Genomic DNA, 18,848 nt, shown 5'->3' on the forward strand with positions numbered 1-18,848 from the left:
TTCGTAGCCTCTCTTACCCAGAAATGTCTCCTAGTGCTTCCACTGAGCCATGGTAGCTTGCTACTGCTCCGGAACACTTAGGCTGGCCGACATGTGTCCTTCTTCGATCCTGTGTCTGTCCCTTTGGGGAAATGTCACGCGGTGTCTACCGGAGTCCTGTTAGCCTGCTACAGCCCAGATTCTATGGAGTCCTGCTAGCCCAGTTGCTACAGCCCGGATTCACTCGCTGATGACCGACACGTTCGTTGTTGGGTCATGTATGCATGTCCCTGTAAGTTAGTGCCACTTTGGGTTCACGACTAGCCATGTCAGCCCGGGCTCCTTGTCATATAGATGCTAGCGACACTATCATATACGTGTGCCAAAAGGCGCAAACGGTCCCGGGCCTGGTAAGGCGACACCCGTGGGAATACCGTGCGTGAGGCCGCAAAGTGATATGAGGTGTTACATGCTAGATCGGTGTGCCATTGAGTCGGGGTCCTGACAGCTTTGGTATCAGAGCTTGACTACCTGTAGGATTACCAAGCCAAACTAGTCGAAGTTGAGTCTAGAAATTCTTTAGTTATGTAAGGGAATTGATTGTGGAAGGGAACGTAAGGCTCTTTTTACTCCTTTACCTTATGCCCTTCTAATCTGAGTCAACCTCTTCTCTTCTACGGGGATTAAGAACTAGGCTTCTCATCTTTCTATCAGGATCACGTGTTACTAATCCATAGACTTATAGGATTGTTGGTTTCAAGCCTCAGTTAAGTTCCTACTACTTCCGTATGTTAACTGTTGATCTCGAAACCTTGATATTGTGCTTCTGAGTGGCGATGCCACCATTTTTGTAGCATGTCTCCAATCTTTTTGAGCATTTACAGCCGTTATGCTGTCCGAGTCATCCCAGGTTTCTAAATAATCTGATGCAATTGCAAAATCCTTTCCTTCTGTTTTCGATGACCTTTCTGGCCAGGTTAGGCACACTAAATGGTCTGTTGAGGTACTCGATTGCCTTGACATATATGTTGGAGCTATTATTATGACCCTAGATGTCTTAGGGGATCATCTAGTAATCTAGCCATGTTCTGTGTTCCCAGTGTGATGATTCTGGTCATTATTCTTGAAAGCATCCCGTGATGCCATTTAGTTAGTAGGCATTCTACTCCTGGGTTTCTGAACCCGAGATTCACCCTACTTACTTCTTATTGATAGTGTTTGCTAGTTCCTTCAGGATATTAGTAACCATTGCGACATTCCTCAAGGTCCATTGTATTTCCTTCTTCCAATACCATGAACTATTTATGGCAGAAGTTCCTCATTGAACTCAAAGATCACTACCAGAGTGCTCTTGATGAGTTCTCGATTCTATGTTGTTACTCTGCCATCTCTACCCTTCTGCATGGGTTATCCGAAAGAAACCTGTTGAAATTGGTTCGACATACTAATCTATGCATCCACAACTCAGAAAGTTATATGTTCCTTGAGTTATCCCTCTTTAGTTGTATTCCGACCCCGTCTATCAATTGATAGTCAGGAGTAGTCGTGCACTCATGTTATCGATGCCTATTACTCTTGTGGTTCGTCAAGCCATTCTATTTGGAATGACTAGGATAAAGAAACTCTGGTACCTCATCCATATCTAGGATTGGGTCAAAGCAATTGTATTCCGCAGATCAAAATGCCAATCCAGCTTCTGCTCTGCTCTACCTTGGAGTGCTACCATCTTTATGTCAAGAGTATCATGAGAATTGCACCACCTCTTATGAATTCTTGACGCAGTAATACTTCTTGCCATCATTGTTAATTTCTCGGTTTCCGTGTTGTTGTAACCGGAATGCTGACAAGTGAATCGTGATGTGTGAAATCATTACTGCTAGCAACCCCGTTGCTTGGTAGTTAATGGACAATAATCTCATTCTTACCGTGTTGGTATTGAATTATCATTCTAAGATTGATCGTGCTACCTAGTCCATTTTCCTGGTGCACTCTTCGATCAATGAGTTAGGATTGTGTCAATCTCTTGCTTTTTCAATCATATCGTCTTGCCCTGAAAAGAAAGATTGTTCTCGAGCTTAGTAACATATTGGTGGCTCGTGATTTTCCGAATATCTTCTCGGAAGTGTTACTAGGTTACCCCCTGACTGTTATGTTGAGCTCGTGATCAAGTTGGTTTTCTTATAAACCACCCCTTCTCCAAGAATCTGTGTTGGATACCCTGAGCTAGTTGGTTAAGCTGAACAACAACTTGGAGAGTTGGAAGATAAAAGCTTGCCCAACTTAGTTCATTTCCAAAGGGATATCTTGTGTTTGTGTGTTTGTTGTAGAAAGATGATTTCCTCATCGATTGGTCCTCGTGATCAGTTGTTGAACCTATCGTCTTGCCCAAACCTTGATTTGAGTGTGGGCCATCATCAAATCAAGTTAGAACCAACGATATTGGTAATGTTGTATTACTCGTGGTTGATTCCTCAAGCATACACCATTACATCTTTTGGTCTGACCAATGCTATCACCGTATTCACATGATGGTGGAAGTCCAGTGATATGGAAATTCTGATGAGTTGCTGTTTAGCCCGTCAACAACATTTCTATCTTCTCCATGATTCATGTTGAACATCTAAGTTACTGTTGGAAACTTTTATAAGCATTTCTTCATCTCTCGTTTATGAAGTATATGTTTGGTGTGGGAAGCGACTTTCTCCAAGTTCATGTGCATCAGGTGCAAGTTGCCGCCATGAATTTGAGAAAGGTTTGTTTTGTTTCCCCTGGAATCATCCCAAGTCAGTAATGTATGTGTGAATGTATTCTATGGTTTGGTAGATTAATTACCTCCATTCCATATGTATTTCCTAGTGAGGGAGTCCTGGATTAGGGGGTATCCGGACAGCCGGACTATACACTTTGGCTGGACTGTTGGACCGTGAAGATACAAGACTCAAGACTTCGTCCCGTGTCCGGATGGGACTCTCCTTTGCGTGGAAGACAAGCTTGGCAATCCAGATGTTAGATCTCCTTCTTTGTAACCAACTCTGTGTAAACCCTAGCCCCCTCCGGTGTCTATATAAACCGGAGGGTTTAGTCCATAGAGACACAATCCTAATCATCATATGCTAGCTTCTAGGGTTTAGCCTCTATGATCTCGTGGTAGATCAACTCTTGTAATACTCATATCATCAAGATCAATCAAGCAGGAAGTAGGGTTTTACCTCCATCGAGAGGGCCCGAACCTGGGTAAAACATCGTGTCCTTTGCCTCCTATTACCATTAGCCTTAGACACACAGATCGGGACCCCCTACCCGAGATCCGCCACTTTTGACACCGACATTGGTGCTTTCATTGAGAGTTCCTCTGTGTCATTGCTGCAAGGCTCGATGGCTCCTTTAATCAACAACAACACGGTCCAGGGTGAGACTTTTCTCCCTGGACAGATCTTCATGTTCGGCGGCTTCGCACAACGGGCCAATTCGCTTGGCCATCTGGAGCAGATCGACAGCTACGCCCCTGGCCATCAGGTCAGGTTTGGAAACTTGAACTACACGGCCAATATCCGTGGAGACTTTATCTTTGACAGACTCGGGCTTATGCCAGGAGCGCCGAACAGTCACGACGAGCACGACTTAGACATGCTGTCGGACAATACTCGGGATATCGCACCTGCAGGGGCTCCTGACCTAAATCTGGGGCATATCGCGTCGTCCGAGGACGGGTGGATGGACCCTGCCTCGGAGGCCGCGCACTCATCGGCGGTAGATCCGAGCACCGGCTTCACCCCCAATGAAGCCTGTGTCTCCGGACCCCCGGACTTGTGTCTGGCTGTAGGTACTAGACCGCGCGCCCCCGAGCCTGCCGATTCTGGTTGGGCTCCGGTAATGGAATTCACCGCTGCGGATATCTTCCAGCACTCGCCCCTTGGCGACATGCTGAATTCACTTTGTCAGGAGACGCTTGGCCAAACTATGTCCGGCTTGAGGGGGAAGAAGGCGACGAAGAAATTCGTCCCCCACCCAACACCCACTTCATAGACACTGTCGACGACGTAACAAACATGCTTGACTTTGACTCCGATGACACCAACGGTACGGACGTCGGTGTAGGGGACGATTCTGAACCACCGCCCACGGGGTGCTGGAATGCCACCTCATCATATGATATATACATGGTGGACACGCCTAAGGAGGACGACGGCGACAAAGCAGAGGATAAAACCTCGGACAAAAGCCAAAACAACGGCGCAGACGCCGCTCTAAGTCCAGCCACAGTAAAAACAACGATAACATCTCTAGAAGGATCGACACCCCAGACAACTCCAAAGGCAATAACGACCGCATGGACCCAGCGATGGAGCAGGATAAGCCAGGTCACGCCAAACACAGCCCGGAGCAGACGCCCGATCACAGTGATCCCGAGGGCCGAACTCATCAACCCGCCCCGAGAGAGGAGCACAGTCCGGACGACGATGCATTCATCATCCCGGAGAAACGTTTGGAACAAGATAACCTCCACAGAAAGCTTATGGCCACTGCGAGAAGTCTAAAGAAGCAGAAGCAAAGGCTTAAGGCCGCACAAGAAACGCTCAATCCCAGATGGAATAAAGTGCTAGACACTAAAGAAAAATACGGTGATGATCGCCACACGAAGATCTATCCAAAGCGTAAGCTGCTACCAGAATTCGACGATGAGGCCGTTCCACTGAAGAACAATACGGCCAGTTGGCCGGACCAACCACTTCATGACTACAATAGAGCAGCTACTGACGCTGCACACGATTTACGTGAGCTCCTAGATAAAAAATCCGGCGCGGCCAGGTCCATCTATGGATGTAGGGGACACGCTCCGGTGCAGGATCATGGTCACCAAAACGATCAGACTGATCGAGTACCAGTTCGGAATCAGCACCGGACACAACAACAGTCGACAACACGCCACAACATGTCCAGATACAGAGGGGCCGCTCACCCTCTGTGCTTCACCAAAGAGGTACTGGACCACGAATTTCCATAGGGTTTCAAACCCGTGAACATAGAGGCATATGACGGAATGACAGACCCCGGGGTCTAGATTGAGGATTTTATCCTTCACATCCACATGGCTCATGGGGACGACCTCCATGCCATTAAATACCTCCCCCTCAAGTTGAAGGGACCAGCTCGGCACTAGTTGAAAAGCCTCCCCGAAAACTCAATCGGAAGTTGGGAGGAACTTGAGGATGCTTTCAGGGCCAATTTTCAAGGAACCTATGTCCGACCTCCGGACGCTGACGATTTAAGTCATATAATTCAACAGCCCGGAGAGTCCGCCCGCAAGCTTTGGAATAGATTCCTCCCTAAGAAGAATCAAATTGTCGATTGTCCGGACGCCGAAGCCCTAGCGGCCTTCAAACATAGTATCCGGGATGAGTGGCTCGCCAGACACCTCGGCCAAGAAAAGCCGAGGACAATGGCAGCCTTAACAAGCCTTATGGCCCGCTTTTGCGTGGGTGAAGACAACTGGTTGGCCCGTAGAGGCACCAGCGACCTAGGCACATCCGAAATCAGGGACGGCAACGGGAAGCCACGGCGCAATAAAAACAAACGTCGAAACAAGGAAGAAAGTCCGGACAACACAACGGTCAACGCCGGATTTAGGGGCTCTCGACCCGGTCAAAAAAAGAAGCCATATAAAGGCAGCAAAGAGGGACCGTCCGGCCTGAACAAAGTCTTGGACAGACTGTGCCAAATTCATGGCACCCCCGAAAAGCCTGCGTACCACACTCACAGAGAATGTTGGGTCTTTAAGCAGACCGGCAAATGAAAGGCCGAACCCAAGGGAAGGGAAACACCAAGTGAAGACGAGGATGAGCCTTGCCAGCCGAACACTGGGGGACAGAAAAAATTCCCACCAGAGGTAAAAACAGTAAACATGATCCACGCGACTCACATACACAAGAGAAGGCAAAAATGCGCGCTCAGAGACGCATACGCTGTAGAGCCCATCGCCCCCAAACTTAACCTATGGTCGGCTTGCCCGATCATCTTTGATCACAGGGACTACCCGACTAGTATGCGGCACAGAGGATCGGCTGCCTTGGTGCTCGACCCAATAGTCGACGGATACCATCTCACTCGTGTCCTCATGGACAGAGGCAGTAGTCTCAATTTAATATACCAGGACACTATCCGCAGGATGGGGATAGACCCATCCAGAATCAGCCACAGTAACACGACCTTTGAAGGAGTGATACCAGGTGTTGAAGCCCGCTGCAGGGGCTCCCTCGTACTAGAGGTGACATTCAGTTCCCCAGGCAACTCCAGAAGTGAAGAACTACTCTTCACCATCGCCCCCCTCCAAAGTGGTTATCATGCATTGCTCGGGAGAACGGCCTTCGCCCGCTTCAACGCAGGACCGCACTACGCTTACCTTAACCTCAAGATGCTCGGTCCACGTGGCGTCATCACCGTCAATGGAAATACAGAGTGTTCCTTAAGCGCAGAAGAGTATGCGACAGCTCTAGCAGCCGGACTCTAAGCGACCTCTAATATCAAAACGCATGATCGATCGTTAAGACCACGGACATGGTTAGACGAGTCCGGTAGCCCAGATAAACCTGAGCTGGGCGCTATACATGTAATCCCATAGAGGACACCAGGGGCTACAGATATTTAATAAAGCCCAGCTTTTGGCTTGACCTTATTAACAGGCCAATGCCTTACACTTCTACTATCCATTGATGATAGCCAACTCTTCGCACGCTCACGTCATACTCTTCTACATGAGTTTTCCTTTTTACAGACACCATTCGTGCGATACCCTCCCAGGACACGGCACAACGGAGACAGAGGCGTAGACGTGCAGCAGGGCCCCGCTCAAAGGTTTCTCTTTAGATTAAGCCCCTGTGTAAACCTTCTTTATTGTCTCTTGTTGCTTACACATCCCATGGCTACTACACCCACAGGGGATACTGTCATTATTGGCATTTCGCCATGACAGACTAATGCACTTACCTGGAAATACAAGGTTCATAATAAAGGGCATTACTCAGCCCAGTATATGTTATAAAAGTCCGAATACCTTATGGAGTGTTCGGCGTCGCGAGTTTGGCCTTATATGCATCAGCTCTGATGAGGACATCAATACCATTGTTACACCCACAGCCCCTGCTGCTATACATACTGGACCAATTACTAGAGCTCGCGCACGCCAACTAAATTACTAGGTACTTCCGTTTCTTGGTAATGATTCTAGTGTTCATGAGAATATGATGCTGCCTAAATTGGATACATTTGTTTTGCTTACAAAAGAAGGGCCTAGCATGGAGAAGGATGAACATTGGAGCAAGAGAAAGCATGGAGATGATGGCATGCGCAAGGGGAACAAGAATGGAGTTACGAGTGATGATTTCAGGTCTTTGAAGCCACCATAACGAGTGCATGAAGCCTTGGACGAAATATACAAGATGCCACTTCATAAATTTCGTCCAGAGGCTATTATAGGTGCTGCGTCACCTTTTTATTGGGCCAGCCCCATGTAATTTTGAAATACATTAGTATAGGCTATTTTTAGAGTCCGTATGCATGGGGAAACAAGAGATAGGGTTGATTTCGGACCCCTCCACCAAGGGCCACGAAATTCCCCCTCTCTTCCTCCATATATACAGCCCTTAGGGCACCGTTTAGACTTTGGGGTTTTGTTTAGATTAAAGTTCGCCATAGCTGCAACTTCACGTACTTCGTTTGTGTTCAATGACCAGACAAAGGCGTCACAGAACCCCACCTTGATCAATAAAGCTTTCATCTTATATTCGCAATATCCAGATTGCAATCTCAGTTTCTTGCTTGTTCTTCGTTTGCTCGCAGGAAACAGACCCTCGTGGTCAGGTTGATCGTGCTCCGGCGTGGTCAATAACCTCTCAGAGTTGGTTTAGCGATTGCTAAGGCGCGATGTCCTCGCACGTTCGTAGTCGGATCGTCAAAGTCGACTTCCACCAAAGTGAAATCCATCATCTCATCGAAAGACGGGACACCTTTGCCTCTATCAAGTGGTATCAGATTTCCAGGTTGCTCGGTGAGATTTTACAGTTTTCGTAGTTTAGATCAAGTCTTTTCTTCATACCTATAGTCCACGAAAAAGCCAAAAAAAAAATTAGAGTTAGTTCATCTTATCCGAACCAATCTGAGCCTTTGCATAATCTTTTCTGTATTTTCTTTGTTGAATTTGCGGTTGCATCGTCGTGTCAAGTTGCTGGTCCTAGCGTCTAGTACTTTAGAGTTTCGAGTTCTGTTCACAAGTTGTCACGCCGCTGCCGCACCATCGTCATCACCGCTGCCATATACCACCATCGTCATCACCGCTGCCATATACCACCATCGTCATCACCGCTGCCATATACCACCATCATCATTGCCGTTACCATATACCACATATCCCTTCCATCACGTTAATCTGAGTCCACCTCCATCAAAGATTCGCCACCAGTCCGGGTTCCATCGCCCTGCAAATATCCGCCACCAGTCCGAGTTTCCACCAGATTCATCTCCGCCACCAGTCCTAGTCCGAGTCCAGTAATTGTTGCTTTGTTCTTGATTTTCCAGATCACGCGATACTCCGAGTCATGACAGAGTAGGACTCCCCAACTTCCGAACCATCCACAGAAGAAAAATAGTTCCAGTTTCAAAAAAAAATAAGTCTGGAAAATTCTGGCTAGGCAGTTTTTAGACCATTTGTAGACTTTTTCGAATTTTTTTTGTTGCGGAGCAAAAAAAAAGAGGAAAAAAGTGCAAAAAAAAGAGAAAAAAATTCAGAGTGTGCTCCTCCCTTGTTTACGTGCCGCGCCGTGATTTTGTTGGTGTTCTAGGCTCGCGTCTCTAGCACAGTCTAGCCTAGGACCAGCACTGTACCGTCATTGAGCGTTTATTCAACTTTGCATCTCTGAATTGATTATTGATGATCCTTTTTGCTACCATATTATAAGCCTTCCCAGCTCCACATACATCTACGTCGTGCGTTTGACTCTCCCTGGTAATCGCTCTATCCAAGCTTTGAGAGTTTTGACTCCAACGGTTGCCAATCACCGCCTGCTGCTGGGTAAGAACTGGCAAGAATTTGAGATTTGCTTGACGGATTTATGACACCCACCACCACCTCTTGTTAGTAGTCTGTAGGATCATATTCTTGTGTGTTTCTATTGCTGCTAACCATGCCAGGATCACAAGCCGACAAGACTAACTGGGAGAACATGACGAATAAGGATTTGCATGATAAATTTCAGCAAATGATGAGTGGACAGGTGCAAGATGTGTTAAACAGATTTGAAGAGGCCATGTAGAAGATAGATGGCATGAAGAAGACATTCGAAACAAAGCTCGATAACAAGTTTAATAATTTTCTTGCGCGTCTTCCACCACCACCACCCGCTGCACCTAACGCACCTCTCCAACAACAACAACAACGACTACCTCCACGTCACGAACCAGACCTCCGCTGAGCGAGCCGTGTTCCTCTTGCGTTTGGCCAAACTGTTGGTGCTGCTGTTGATACTTCTGTGACTCCTGTTGCTGATGCGGAGGAGGATGATTATGTGGGAGATTACGAGGATGAGGTTGATCAAAATCAGAACTACGTGCAACCACCTGCACCACACCCACCAGGTCGTCCACATGCAAATATTCGCAATGGTAGGCCTGCACCACCACCTCAGGTACGAGATGATGTCCATATTCCTAAACTGAAATTGAATATTCCACCATTTGAGGGTAGATATGTTCCTGATATATATCTTACTTGGGAGTTAGAAACTGAACAACGATTTACATGTTTACAATATCCTGAGGAGAGACGGGTTGCTGCTGCTGTTTGTGCTTTCACTAGTTTTGCATGTGTATGGTGGTCTGAACATTGTAGATTATATCCAATTCCAACTACTTGGGCTGCTTTGAAAACTGCTATGCGTACGCGTTGGGTTCCACCATATTATCAACGTGAATTGCTTCAAAAATTGCAGCGTTTAAGACAAGGGAAAAATTCTGTAGAAGAATATTATCAGGAATTACAAACTGGCATGATTAGATGTGGTATTGTTGAGGAGAATGAAGCTATGCTTGCACGTTTTCTGGGTGGATTAAATAGAGAGATTCAGACCATTCTAGACTATAAGGAGTATACTAATATCACTCGTTTATTCCATCTTGCTTGTAAAGCTGAACGTGAAGTGCATGATCGACAAGCATTGGCGCGAACTAACTTTTCTGCAGGCCAACCTTCATCATGGACACCGCGTGCATCTTCTACTTCAACTGCACCAGCACCTCAATCAGGTGCCTCCTCCAGCCGTGATACAAGAATACAGGCACAACCACCATTATCTGCCAAGAGAGCATCTACCGGGCCTGCACAGAGTTCTTCTTCCATGGCATCAACAAGGCACACAAGTGATATTATTTGTCGTCGTTGTAAGGGAGGAGGTCATTATGCGAGAGAATGCAAATCTCAGCGTGTGATGATTGCTACCGAGGATGGTGGATATGAGTCCGCTAGTGACTATGATGAGGAGACTTTGGCTCTTATTACACGTGAAGAACATCGTGGAGATGATTCTGATCATGAGACGCAATACATGGCTCCTGAAGATGCTAACAGGTATGAATGTTTAGTTGCTCAACGTGTTTTGAGTGTGCAGGTCACACAAGCTGAGCAAAATCAGAGGCACAATTTGTTCCATACCAAGGGAGTTGTGAAGGAACGTTCTGTGCGCGTCATCATAGACGGAGGTAGCTGCAACAACTTGGCTAGCATGGAGATGGTGGAGAAGCTTTCTCTCACCACAAGACCACATCCACATCCTTACTACATCCAATGGTTCGACAACAGCGGCAAGGTTAAGGTAACACGTATTGTTCGTGTGCATTTTAGTATCTCTACATATGCTGATAATGTTGATTGCGATGTGGTACCTATGCAAGCATGTTCCTTATTACTTGGTAGACCATGGCAATTTGATAAAAATTCTGTACACCATGGTAGAAACAATCAGTATACTCTTGTTCATAAGGATAAAAATATTACTTTGCGTCCTATGACTCCTGATTCTATTTTGAAAGATGATATTAATAGAGCTAATAAAGCAAAACAGGAGAAGAATAAGAGTGAAAATCAGATTGTGGCAAAGGAATTTGAGCAATAAATGAAGCCTAATAATAAACCATCTAGTGTTGCTTCTGAAATTAAATTGAAAAGTGCATGTTTATTTGCCACCAAATCTGATATTGATGAGCTAGATTTCAGCAAATCTGTTTGCTATGCTTTTGTGTGCAAAGAGGCATTATTTTCATTCGAGGACGTGCCTTCCTCTTTGCCTCCTGCTGTCACTAACATTTTGCAGGAGTTCGCTGACGTCTTTCCACAAGACGTGCCACCGGGATTACCGCCTATTTGAGGGATTGAGCATCAGATTGACTTAATTCCCGGTGCTTCACTGCCAAACCATGCGCCATACCGTACCAATCCAGAGGAGACGAAGGAGATTATGCGTCAAGTACAAGAGCTTCTCGACAAAGGTTATATACGCGAATCCCTTAGTCCTTGTGATGTTCCTATTATTCTAGTGCCGAAAAAGGATGGTACATCACGTATGTGTGTTGATTGTTGAGGCATTAATAATATTACTATTCGTTATCATCATCCTATTCCTAGGCTAGATGATATGCTTGATGAATTGAGTGGCTCTATAATATTCTCCAAAGTTGATTTGCGTAGTGGATACCATCAAATTCGTATGAAATTGGGAGATGAATGGAAAACAGCATTTAAAACTAAGTTTGGATTATATGAGTGGTTAGTCATGCCTTTTGGTTTAACTAATGCACCTAGTACTTTCATGAGATTAATGAACGAAGTTTTACGTGCTTTCATTGGACGATTTGTGGTAGTTTACTTTGACGACATATTGATTTATAACAGATCTTTGGAAGAACATTTGGAACATTTGCGTGCTGTTTTTATTGCTCTACGTGATGCACGTTTGTTTGGTAACCTTGGGAAGTGCACCTTTTGCACCAACTGAGTATCTTTTCTTGGCTATGTTGTTACTCCACAGGGAATTGAAGTTGATAAAGACAAGATTGACGCTATTGAGAGTTGGCCGCAGCCCAAAACGGTCACACAAGTGAGGCGTTTTCTTGGCCTCGCTGGATTCTATAGGCGTTTTGTGAGAGATTTCAGCACCATTGCTGCACCTCTCAATGAGATTACAAAGAAAGATGTGCCTTTTCTTTGGGGTACCGCACAGGAAGAAGGCTTCACGGTATTGAAAGATAAGTTGACACATGCTCCTTTACTCCAACTTCCTGATTTTAATAAGACTTTTGAGCTTGAATGTGATGCTAGTGGAATTGGATTAGGAGGTGTGTTATTACAAGATGGCAAACCTGTTGCATATTTTTCTGAAAAATTGAGTGGGCCTAGTCTGAATTATTCTACTTATGATAAAGAATTATATGCTCTTGTTCGGACTTTAGAAACATGGCAACATTATTTATGGCCCAAAGAATTTGTTATACATTCTGATCATGAATCTTTGAAACGTATTAAAAGTCAAGCTAAACTAAATCGTAGACATGCTAAATGGGTTGAATTCATTGAGACTTTCCCTTATGTCATTAAACACAAGAAGGGAAAAGAAAATGTTATTGCTGATGCATTGTCTCGTCGCTATACTATGCTTTCACAACTTGACTTCAAAATATTTGGTTTGGAGACCATCAAAGATCAATATGTGCATGATGCTGATTTTAAAGATGTAATGTAGAACTGTAAAGAAGGAAGAATGTGGAACAAGTTCGTCATTAATGATGGATTTGTGTTTCGTGCTAACAAGCTATGCATTCCAGCTAGCTCTATTTGTCTTTTGTTGTTGCAGGAGGCGCATGGAGGAGGATTAATGGGACACTTTGGCGTGAAGAAGATGGAGGACGTACTTGCTACACATTTCTTTTGGCCAAAGATGAGACGGGATGTTGAGCGTTTTATTGCTCGCTGCACTACATGTCAAAAAGCTAAGTCACGACTCAATCCTCATGGTTTATATATGCCTTTGCCTGTACCTAGTGTTCCTTGGGAGGATATATCTATGGACTTTGTTTTAGGTTTACCTCGAACAAAGAAGGGGAGGGATAGCATATTTGTTGTCGTGGATAGATTCTTGAAAATGGCACACTTTATACCATGTCATAAAAGCGATGATGCTGTTAATGTTGCTGATTTGTTCTTTCGTGAAATTATTCGCTTGCATGGTGTGCCAAATACTATTGTTTCAGATCGTGATACTAAATTTCTTAGCCACGTTTGGAGATGTTTATGGGCTAAGTTGGGGACTAAACTGCTTTTTAGTACTACTTGTCACCCCCAAACTGATGGACAAACTGAAGTAGTCAATAGAACATTGTCTACTATGCTTAGGGCTGTTTTGAAGAATAATAAGAAAATGTGGGAGGTATGCTTGCCTCATATTGAATTTGCTTATAATCGTTCATTGCATTCTACTACTAAGATGTGCCCTTTTGAAGTTGTGTATGGTTTCCTACCTCGTGCACCTATTGATTTGTTGCCTCTTCCATCTTCGGAGAAGGTTAATTTTGATGCTAAAGAACGTGATTAATTGGTTTTAAAAATGCATGAGTTAACTAAGGAAAACATTGAGCGTATGAATGCTAAATATAAACTTGCTGGAGATAAGGGTAGAAAACATGTTGTGTTTGCACCTGGAGATCTTGTTTGGTTACATTTGCGTAAAGATAGATTTCCTGATTTGCGCAAATCAAAGCTAATGCCACGTGCTGATGGTCCCTTTAAGGTGTTAGAGAAAATAAATGATAATGCATACAAACTTGAGCTGCCTGCAGATTTTGGGGTTAGTCCCACTTTTAACATTGCAGATTTGAAGCCTTATTTGCGTGAGGAGGATGAACTTCCGTCGAGGACGACTTCATTTCAAGAAGGGGAGGATGATGAGGACATCAATACCATTGTTACACCCACAACCCCTGCTTCTATACATACTGGACCAATTACTAGAGCTCGCGCACGCCAACTAAATTACCAGGTACTTTCGTTTCTTGGTAATGATTCTAATGTTCATGAGAATATGATGCTGCCTAAATTGGATACATTTGTTTTGCTTACAAATGAAGGGACTAGCTTGGAGAAGGATGAACATTGGAGCAAGAGAAAGCATGGAGATGATGGCATGCGCAGGGGGAACAAGAACGGAGTTACGAGTGATGATTTCAGGTCTTTGAAGCCACCATAACAAGTGCATGAAGCCTTGGACGAATTATACAAGATGCCACTTGATAAATTTCGTCCAGAGGCTATTATAGGTGCTGCGTCACCTTTTTATTGGGCCAGCCCCATGTAATTTCGAAATACATTAGTATAGGCTATTTTTAGAGTCCGTATGTGTGGGGAAACAAGAGATAGGGTTGATTTCGGACCCCTCCACCAAGGGCCACAAAATTCCCCCTCTCTTCCTCCATATATACAGCCCTTAGGGCACCGTTTAGACTTTGGGGTTTTGTTTAGATTAAAGTTCGCCATAGCTGCAACTTCGCGTACTTCGTTTGTGTTCAACGACCAGACAAAGGCGTCACAGAACCCCACCTTGATCAATAAAGCTTTCATCTTATATTCGCAATATCCAGATTGCAATCTCAGTTTCTTGCTTGTTCTTCGTTTGCTCGCAGGAAATAGACCCTCGTGGTCAGGTTGATCGTGCTCCGGCGTGGTCAATAACATCTCAGAGTTGGTTTAGCGATTGCTAAGGTGCGACGTCCTTGCACGTTCGTAGTCGGATCGTCAAAGACGACTTCCACCAAAGCAAAATCCATCATCTCATCGAAAGACGGGACACCTTTGCCTCTATCAAGCTTCGAATCATGTCTTTGGTCAAATGTTGGGTTTGCCCGGCTCCTGGGTTTGCCGCCTTATGTTCCATTCTTATCGGCTAAGGCAGCCAAAGGAGAACTACTGCGATTGTGCCCTGGTTATTCCGGATGAGCACCTCGGTAGAGAAAGCCGAAAACTGACTGTCATGATACAGCGAGAGACTGTTCAACCACTCGAAGACTTATCAGAATTTTTAGGATTCCTCCGCATTATCGAACGACCGTTTCCCGGTCATGTACACACGCGCCCGTATTCGGATGCACGCAAAGGTACCAGGGGCTACATAGTAGCCCCACCGTCCAACTCCTATGGCTAAGTGAAAGTGTTAGAGCTATATAGTCCAGTTGCCTAGTTCGACGTGCGATCACCTCCTTAATGGACCAAGACGTTGGATCAAGTGTGATTACGCATATTTTCGCGAACACCCCCGCATTGTATGTGTGGGGGCTGAAGCCAACGACTGCTAACTTTCAGATTACATACATACATCAAACAACCGCACAGGAGGCACAATAACACTTTCGGGCAAAAAGTATAAAACATAGCCCCCATAATTGAAATAACATTGTGTTTACAATGAAACGATTTGTCACTCGAACATGACATTCTTTGAGCACTAAGCCTCTATTAAACGAGCACCTTCTGTTACCTGCTCCAAGTAGTGCTCGGCCGGATCCTGGCTTCCCGCCGGATTCTGGGATGCAATGATGGTGGCCTCCATATCTGTCCAATATGCTTTAACGCGGGCAAGAGCCATCCGTGCACCCTCTACGCACGCCGACCTTTTCATGGCATCGATTCGCGACACGGCACCAAGGAATTGTTGCATGATACGTCTCCAACGTATCTACTTTTCCAAACACTTCTGCCCTTGTTTTGGACTCTAACTTGCATGATTTGAATGAAACTAACCCGGACTGATGCTGTTTTCAGCAGAACTACCATGATGTTGTTTTATGTGTAGAAAAGAAAAGTTCTCGGAATGTCCTGGAAATCCACGGAGGCACTTTTCAGAATTAATAAGAATTTTTGGCGAAAGAATCAAGGCCAGGGGGCCCACGGGCTGCCCACAAGACAGGGGGTGCGCCCCCCTAGGGCGCGCCCTCCTATCTCGTGGGCCCCCTGGACACCTCCCGACCTCAACTCCAACTCCATATATACCGTCTCGGGGAGAAAAAAATCAGAGAGAAAGTTTCATCGCGTTTCACGACACGGAGCCGCCGCCAAGCCCTAATCTCTCTCGGGAGGGCTGATCTGGAGTCCGTTCGGGGCTCCGGAGAGGGGGATTCATCGCCGTCGTCATCACCAACCATCCTCCATCACCAATTTCAGTGCTTTATTCATTGCAAATTTTTGCTGCATAGGTGACCATGTTCCTGAGCTTGCATGTTAAATTTTTGAGGTCCCAAGCAATTCCAATGCAAGATATAGGCCCTAGGCACTTGTAGGAGTGGTTGCTATCAATCTTGTTTAGTTTTATTCACTTTTATTTTGAAGTTACTAAAATTTCAGAAATTTTCAGAAAATGTTAAGGAGGCTCTTTAAAGGCTCTTCTAGCCAAAGCTCTAAGGAAAAATAAGACAAAGAGAAGGAAAAATCCAAGTATAATCTTCCTCGCTTAGCGGAAGTACGGTCATGTGAATGGCCGTGTGAGGATTTCTTGAAAGAAGCTGGAATTCATGAAGACTTTTATGCTTTAATTGGGACTACAGGCCTCACCGGTGTCATGAACGACCAAATCGATCAGTATATCTTACTTACCAATACTTTCGTGCAAATCTTTTATTATTATCCTAAGAAGTCACTGCGTGCAGTATCATTTCATTTATATGATGAATTCAGAGAAATGTCTTTACGTGATTTTTGCGCGGTATGTAGGATACCTTATGAGGGAGAATTAGAGGAACCCCATCGTGAAGATGTGGATGGCTTCGTTAAAACTATTGCTGTAGAAGAGCCAAAGAAGGGCTCTGAGGCAAAAGTCTCTAGCATACACTTCCCTGTTTTATGCTACTTTGCTATATTTGCTAGTAGATGCTTGATTGGTCGTGGAAATAGTGGAAATTTGAGTGTTCCAGATATTATTATTCTTCAACATGCTTTGCTGGGAGACAATACTTTTAGTATGGGTGCCGTCGTTGCTAAACGGCTAGCCCTGAATCGTACAAAAGGCCCCATATTTGGAGGTATCTATGCTGCACGTCTTGCTGAACATTTTCAGATACCTATTAGGCACTTTGAGGAGGAGACAAAATTACCTCCTCACATTTTAGATTACAAGAGCAAGATAGCACACAAGTTTATTGTTGACAACAAAGAGAAGATGCTCTTGTATAGACTGAGATTCAATAAGAAACACTTTGAGTTTATTATTTTGCCTGCACCTCTATTATTTGACTTGCTTGCAGAAAATCACCTTGTTACGCCGGAAGTGGTGAACAACCATCTAGCCCAAGCTTTTATTCCAGAACCTGAACCTGAGCTAGACCCTTATCGTGCATCATCTGTCCAGTGGGATCCGAAGATGACCAGCCAATGGTATCCTGATTACACCTCCCACTACACCGGGGAGAGTAGCGGTGGTCCTTGGTATTAGACCAACTTAGGCCAAAAGCCTAAGCTTGGGGGAGTATGTATTTCTCACTGACTTTACATTCATGTTCACACACTAGTTGTCGGTGCTCATACTCTTTCATTGTATTATCCATGCTAGTTTAAATTTATTTTTCTAGTTTTCTTCTTGTGTGTTTGATAAACCTTTAGAAAAACCAAAAAATTAGTTAGTTTAATTTCCTTGCCTGTAGTAGAAATTAAAATGAAAACCCAAAAAGATTTCTGGTTCTTCTTTTACTTGTTGGGAGCTTTCCCGTGTAAATAGTTTTATTTTCTTTTGGGGGTCGAGAAGACTATATTGAAATTGCTTAGTGGCTCTTATATGCATGATTGTTTATTTAACTTAGAGCCCATATTACTTGTCTTCTCTCTTGAGTTGAATGCTTGCAGATTCCAGCTTAGTCCAATGCACATGCACGCTTATTATTATACACATCGTTCGGTCGTGCAAGTGAAAGGCAATAATGACGATATATGATGGACTTATTGGGATGAGAAAAGCTGGTATGAACTCGACCTCTCTTGTTTTTGTAAATATGATGATTCATCGTTCCTGAATTAGCTATTATGAAGTAAACATATTTGCAATGACATTTAGAGATTATAGTTGCTTGTGCCATGCTTGATTAGCTATGAGTTATAATGGTTTACCTTGCATGCCAACATGCTATTAGAATGATTATGATGTGGTATGATGGGATGGTATACTCCTTTGAATGTATTAAGTGACTAGACTTGGCACATGTTCATGCATGTAGTTGAATCAAATCAACATAGCCTTCATGATATTTATGTTCATGGTAGATTATATCCTACTCATGCTTGTACTCGGTGTAAATTAATTTTAATGCATGTTTACGACTGTTGTTGCTCTCTCAGTTGGTCGCTTCCCAGTCTTTTGCTAGCCTTCACCTGTATTAAGCGGGAATACTGCTTGTGCATCCAAACTCCTTAAACCCCAAAGTTGTTCCATATGAGTCCACTATACCTTCCTATATGCGGTATTTACCTGTCGTTCCAAGTAAATTTGTATGTGCCAAACTCAAATGAAATTATGTTTTGTATGCTCGAGCAGCTCATGTTTCAACTAGGGCTGCCTATATCTTCCATGCTAGGTGGGTTATTCTCAAGAGGAGCGGACTCCGCTCCTCATTCACGAGAAGGGGCCAGTAACCGGGATGCCCAATCCCATGATCCAAAAAGATCAAAGCAAATCAAAATAATTAAACAAAACTCCCCCAGGGCTGTTGTATGTTGGAGGCACTCGTTGTTTCGAGCAGGCCATGGATTGATGCTTGTTGGTGGTTGGGGGAGTATAAACCTTTACCATTCTATTTGG

This window comes from Triticum dicoccoides, chromosome 2B (assembly GCF_002162155.2).
Source record: "Triticum dicoccoides isolate Atlit2015 ecotype Zavitan chromosome 2B, WEW_v2.0, whole genome shotgun sequence".
In the NCBI taxonomy this organism is placed as follows: Eukaryota; Viridiplantae; Streptophyta; class Magnoliopsida; order Poales; family Poaceae; genus Triticum; species Triticum dicoccoides.